A 7,166-nucleotide genomic window follows, 5' to 3' on the forward strand; every position below is an offset into this window, starting at 1 on the left:
ATCTTATCAAGCTCCTCTTTCACCCTCTTGGCATAAATCGGTTGGCATAAATCGGATTCATCTCGTATCTTTGCTGTTGGTTTGGTGTGGCATCTTCCCTAAGGTTAATCCTATGTTGGTAGAATTCCAGATCAATGCCCTTTATATCTGCATAACTCTAGGAAAAAACATCCGCATAGAAAGTAAGCAATGTTTGAATTTCTCGGCAAAATGAATCATCCAACCACGCACTAACTCAGACCATCTTTGGTTCTGCATCGGACCCGAGGTTAAAGTTGATGAGATGATCCTCCTTCACTCGTTGAGAGAATGCTGGAGATTCGTATCAAAAGCTTCTTCCACAGCAATGACCTCCAAGTCGGGAAGAACCGACTGTTCGAGGACTTCCACAGCAATGACCTCCTGAGGCTCCTGTAAGTCGGGAAGAACCGACTGTTTGAGGACTTCCACACTGGTCGACACACTTGGAGCCCAAAACCCTGACTCCAATTCTAGACTTGAACCAGGCCGATATTTCTCCATAATGGACACCACATCCACCTCAAAAAGGTTGAGAAAGTATGAATTCTTCTTAAGGTATTCCTCCTCTTCATCAAAAGTATAGGTCTTCCACATGTTGACACCCTCGACTATGGACCGAATCAGAATTTCCACTTTCTTGGGGCTTGCTACTACAGACAGTCAAAACTTTTTCTTCCCCTTGTGAATATTGATTAAATCTGAATCCCAATCTTGTTTAATTTGAGCTTGACGCAACCCTGGTCTGCCGTCGAGAGCAGTATTGAATATGCCCCCTTAATATCTTCCATCTTGAGCACCACCATTGTCACTACAAAGGAAAATCCAGCCACTTCCAAGGTCAATCCATGAATCAATCCGAGTGGTTGAGCCTCCTATTGATCGGCCATTTTGACAGCAAAAGGGAGAGGCTCCCAGCTACTCGAGCCGAGCAGTGTCGGATAAGATATTCACTCCAGAACCTCCATCTAACAGCACATCCAGGAACGCTTGTCCCTCCAATTTCACATTAATGGCTGGAATCGATTCATCATACACACGGGAGCTTGCGCCTTTTGATCAGAAGATACTGCGGCTGCTGTCTTGTAGTCCACAGATACTGCAGCCTCGGTGTGACATGCCGGGCTGGTATACGTGTACAGGCCCTCCTTTACTCTCTGGGGTGATCCGGCGAAGAAGTTGCTCACAAAAGTTCAACACTATTGTCAGCACTGTTCAACCGACATATGAATCGACTACTTCTAAGATCCTCCCATAAATCATACGGCAGAACACATTTTGCCGATGGCTCATCCCAAGCGCTCGACTGCCACAGGAAGCACTGCCTGCACGGGAATAGGTGACTCCACCTTCTCTTGCCCTGCCATTGCACAGACCTCCCTGGATCTTTCAGCGATCTACTTATAGCAGAAAGGAATTGACGAGTCTGGCACGTATTTCTCTCGAGGAACCTCCCGTTGATTGCTTCTTCTCGATCCAATCTGACACGTGGAAGCTGAGCTAAGGCCACAGTCGACTCTTGGAATACCCTTCCGGCCTTCTTGGTCACCTTTACCCACATCTTGCGCCTCTCCTCCTCATCGTCTAACTCATCACTAGCATTTGACTCTTCGGTATCTGAATCATCCTCCTCGTCTGAGGTGTTGGAATGATGCTTCTTGGTCTTCCTCTTGTTCGTACTCTTGCTCTTGCCGATTTTGACCAACATCTGGGTTTGCACTAGGGTTCCGGAAAAGAGAGGTTCGCTTTAACCTTGGGCCGGTTCATCTCTTCAAAAATCCTCTTCACATTTGATCCAACAGGAAGTCTAAGCCGGTCAAAATTAAAGGTTAAAAAAAAATTAACCGGCCAAAGCTTAGTGTGAAAGGAAATTTACCTTCTTATATAGAAAGAAAAATGATAATATTACATAGTATGTAATACATAGTACATACTATATATATTATATATTATAAAGTTTGAACTTTGCATATTACCTAACATCATTTATGGTATATAGTATATATAATATATATTATACTATATACTATAATATATATTATATATAGTATATACTATCTAAACGCTAAGGTTGCTAAATACTATAATATAATATAGTATATACTATATACTATAATATATATTATATATAGTATATACTATATTATATATAGTATATACTATCTAAACGCTAAGGTTGTTAAATTCCACCATCCAACTGCCAGCTTGTCGCAACCACAGGCTTCAAGAATCAGCACATGTTATCTCCAAACTCCAGATTGCATTCTCAGCCTCTCAAATTTCAATGCTCATTGCTGAGTCCTGAGTCCTGACGCCTGAGGAGGGTAATGTTCACCTCGATTGAAGATTCTCAAAGAGTCAGCACTGTCCACCACCTCACCATCCAAGGCCCAGGCTCGCTGCTCCAGCAGTATAAGAATGGACTGATGTCTATTCTCAAATCATCATTCCTTGCAAACTTCAAAGTTGCACTGTGCAAGCTTGTAGACTTGCAAATTACAATACGTTATAAGTTGTAACTAGCCTTCTAGACTTTAGCGAGCTGCGACTCCAGCGAGGTACGACTTCAGCGCTTAGTCCAAACTCTCGGCGGTAAGCCTCCTCATTGCCCTCTCAACTGGTGCCTCTTTCATCTGTGTCATACTTAGCTAATGCATTGCCAGCTTCTTTTAAGTTTTAACCCCATTTCTGCGAGAGTTAGAACCACAACTGTCAACAGCGCTCGCCGCTTTTAGCCTTGTTGTGAACTTGTAAGTTGTGGTGGTGAATCGTGATGAAGCTTTCTCTCGTTAATGATTACATGTAAGAGATTTTGGTACAACACCCATTTCTGCGAGAGTTAGAACCACAACTGTCAACAGCGCTCACTACTTGTAGCCTTGTTGTTGTGAACTTGTAAGTTGTGGTGGTGAATTGTGATGAAACTTTCTCTCATTAATGATTACACGTAAGAGATTTTGGCATAGCAGCGCTGCTGCGCTTGTAGCATTAGGACCTCAATGGAAGGCTTCTTGGGCCCTTTTATTTGGCAGTTTAAGGGAGTCAAACCTTTTCTCTTAAGAAGAAACGTTTTCTAATTAGAAGCTTCAAAATGGCTACTTTATTCGAATTTGAATTTTGGGGAAAAAATGGAATTTAAAATCTAGCGGATAAAACCATATCATGTAACATATCTATGGAAAGCTCTTGATGCGTAGATCACGGATCTGTTATCTCCGCTCAAATTGGAGCTTGTATGTAGAAGTTATGGAGGTCCGAAAATTGTAAAATTACCTCCCTCCCTTTTTTTGGGAAAAAAGTGCACCCTTTGACCACTCTTACACCTCTCTTAAAAACCCAACATTTCAGTCCACATGGCAACCCCCCATTTGGCTATTCCTTAATCACCTTGATTAGGCTTGGGCAAATTAAAGGGCCCAAGAAGACCCCACTCACTTCCTAATGCCTTGTTGTCGTCTTTCTCTCATTAATAAGATTACATGTAAGAGATTTTGGCATAGCAGCACTGCTGCGCTTGTAGCCTTGTTGTCGTCTTTGGCACAGAAGCGCTTGTCTTTTGCCATGCAGCGACCAACCTTGGATAGTTGCAGAGACTGATTAGAACATAATGCTAGAAGACAAATTAGGCTTATGAAAACTGCAGAGAGACTAATAGTAATATGACGTAGACTAATTGATCATACACGCTTCTTTCATTTACATACATTTATGAATAAACAACACTACAAAAGATAAAATATATTTTAGAACACTTTTTGGATGCTGAGTTACCAGAGCTAGCATATTAACCATTAACAAAATGCTTTCCTTAATAAAATTGACCAACTTGATCAACATCCAAACCTGTTCATAATCATCTCGGACAGCTAAACTTGCTCATAATCATCTCATATAAGAACTTGGTTTGTGAATGTGACAATATTGTCTTTTAGCGCATGTGCTTCTACCCACTTTGTACAGTAATATGTGACCACCAAGATGTACTTGTTCCCCATCCATGAGGCTGGTGACTTAAATAGGCCAACAAAATCCAACCCCCATTTTTGAAATAGTTCAAGTGGAAGGATTGGGTTATGCGGCATGTGATCCTTCTCGGTCAGTTGACTAAGCCTTTGGTAGACATCACATTGCTTGGCAAACTTGAAGGCATCCCCAATCATGGTGGGCCAGTAGAGTCAATCTTTAAGAACCTTTCATCCGGTTACATCGCCAACAAAATGCCCTCCACTGATGCCCTGATGTGTTTCCCTTAGTACTACTTCTTTCTCATCATGAGGTGGAACACATCGCCGAAGAATATGATCAATCCCATGCATGTATAATTGACCAGCTAACTTGAAAATGTTGACCCTTACAAACCGCCAAACAACCGAATCCCTCTATTCTTGAGTTAGCTCCTCACCAAGAAGACTTGTGGCTACAAGTAGATGGACTACCAAATCCACCACTTCAGTGTCAAATAGATCCACATCCGGTAATTCATCACACTCTAGCTGGAGGCTCTTGAGTGTCCAATCGAGAGACAAGTAATCTGCTAATGCATGGCTGGTCCCTAGGATGTGTACCAATGCTGTGAAGTTGAACTCCTATAAAAGAAGCATCCACCAGTGGGACAATTTTCTAGCCAAACTCGGTTGTTCATCAAGTAAAGCAAGGCCGGATGATCCACATGAAAAGTGAACTTGTTATTCCAACAAATAATGACAAAACTTGGTAACTGAGTAGATCATCCCTAAAGCCTCTTGATGTGTCATGGAATAGTTCCACTCTGCTTTGGATAGTCATGTACTTGCATAATGGACCAACAAAAACCACTTCTTCTCTTGTTCCTACTGCAACAGAATCTGCTGATTGCTACCTTCGAAGCATCCACAAAGACATGGAATGGCAATCCCCAATTTAGAGAATGTACTACCGGTGTGTCAGCAAGCATTGGCCTTAGTCTGATGGAATGCCACATCACATTCATCGGTCTAGTTTACAGTGACTTGTTGAAGTTGTCGATTCAAGGGAGTGGTCACATGTTCAAGATATCGAAGCATTTGGCTATGCCATCTAACTTGACCCAGGAATCGACGCAGCGCCTTACCATCCAGTGGGGCTGGTGCCTTGTGGATCACCTCCACCTTGGCCAAATCCACTGCAATTCCATCTTGTGACACAATATGCCCGAGGAGAATTCCACTCTATACTACGAATGCACACTTTGCTGGGTTTAGAATCAATTTGGAAGATCAGCATTTGATCAGGCAGAGGGAAAGATAATGAAGATCCTGCGCCTGAACACACTGAAATCATCGATGAACACTCTCATAACTGTTGTCAGATATTCTTCAAATATTTCTTGAACCATCCTGCTGAAAGGTTGGTGGATTGTTTTTCAGTCCAAAAGTTATGACGTTATGGACGCGAACACCTCCCATTCTTTCACAAAGGATGTCTTTTCTCAGCCTTCTGGAGCCAGGTGAAGTATCTTATCAAGCTCCTCTTTCACCCTCTTGGCATAAATCGGATTCATCTCGTATCTTTGCTGTTGGTTTGGTGTGGCATCTTCCCTAAGGTTAATCCTATGTTGGTAGAATGCCAGATCAATGCCCTTTATATCTGCATAACTCTAGGAAAAAACATCCGCATAGAAAGTAAGCAATGTTTGAATTTCTCGGTCATCTTTGGTTTTGCATCATCGGACCCGAGGTTAAAGTTGATGAGATGATCCTCCTTCACTCGTTGAGAGAATGCTGGAGTTTCGTATCAAAAGCTTCTTCCACAGCAATGACCTCCAAGTCGGGAAGAACCGACTGTTCGAGGACTTCCACAGCAATGACCTCCTGAGGCTCCTGTAAGTCGGGAAGAACCGACTGTTCGAGGACTTCCACACTGGTCGACACAGTTGGAGCCCAAAACCTTGACTCCAATTCTAGACTTGAACCAGGCCGATATTTCTCCATAATGGACACCACATCCACCTCAAAAAGGTTGAGAAAGTATGAATTCTTCTTAAGGTATTCCTCCTCTTCATCAAAAGTCTAGGTCTTCCACATGTTGACACCCTCGACTATGGACCGAATCAGAATTTCCACTTTCTTGGGGCTTGCTACTACAGACAGTCAAAACTTTTTCTTCCCCTTGTGAATATTGATTAAATCTGAATCCCAATCTTGTTTAATTTGAGCTTGACGCAACCCTGGTCTGCCGTCGAGAGCAGCATCGGATATGCCCCCGGATATGCCCCCTTAATATCTTCCATCTTGAGCACCACCATTGTCACTACAAAGGAAAATCAAGCCACTTCCAAGGTCAATCCACGGATCAATCCGAGTGGTTGAGCCTCCTATTGATCGGCCATTTTGACAGCAAGAGGGAGAGGCTCCCAGCTACTCGAGCCGAGCAGTGTCGGATAAGATATTCACTCCAGAAGCTCCATCTAACAGCACATCCAGGAACGCTTGTCCCTCCAATTTCACATTAATGGCTGGAATCGATTCATCATACACGGGAGCTTGCGCCTTCTGATCAGAAGATACTGCGGCTGCTGTCTTGTAGTCCACAGATACTGCAGCCTCGGTGTGACATGCCGGGCTGGTATACGTGTACAGGCCCTCCTTTACTCTCTGGGGTGATCCGGCGAAGAAGTTGCTCACAAAAGTTCAACACTATTGTCAGCACTGTTCAACCGACATATGAATCGACTACTTCTAAGATCCTCCCATAAATCATACGGCAGAACACATTTTGCCGATGGCTCATCCCAAGCGCTCGACTGCCACAGGAAGCACTGCCTGCACGGGAATAGGTGACTCCACTTTCTCTTGCCCTGCCATTGCACAGACCTCCCTGGATCTTTCAGCGATCTACTTATAGCAGAAAGGAATTGACGAGTCTGGCACGTATTTCTCTCGAGGAACCTCCCGTTGATTGCTTCTTCTCGATCCAATCTGACACGTGGAAGCTGAGCTAAGGCCACAGTCGACTCTTGGAATACCCTTCCGGCCTTCTTGGTCACCTTTACCCACATCTTGCGCCTCTCCTCCTCATCGTCTAACTCATCACTAGCATTTGACTCTTCGGTATCTGAATCATCCTCCTCGTCCGAGGTGTTGGAATGATGCTTCTTGGTCTTCCTCTTGTTCGTACTCTTGCTCTTGCCG

The sequence above is a fragment of the Cibotium barometz genome, chromosome 48, assembly GCF_041138505.1.
Source record: "Cibotium barometz isolate CiBa-2024 chromosome 48, ASM4113850v1, whole genome shotgun sequence".
Classification (NCBI taxonomy): Eukaryota; Viridiplantae; Streptophyta; class Polypodiopsida; order Cyatheales; family Cibotiaceae; genus Cibotium; species Cibotium barometz.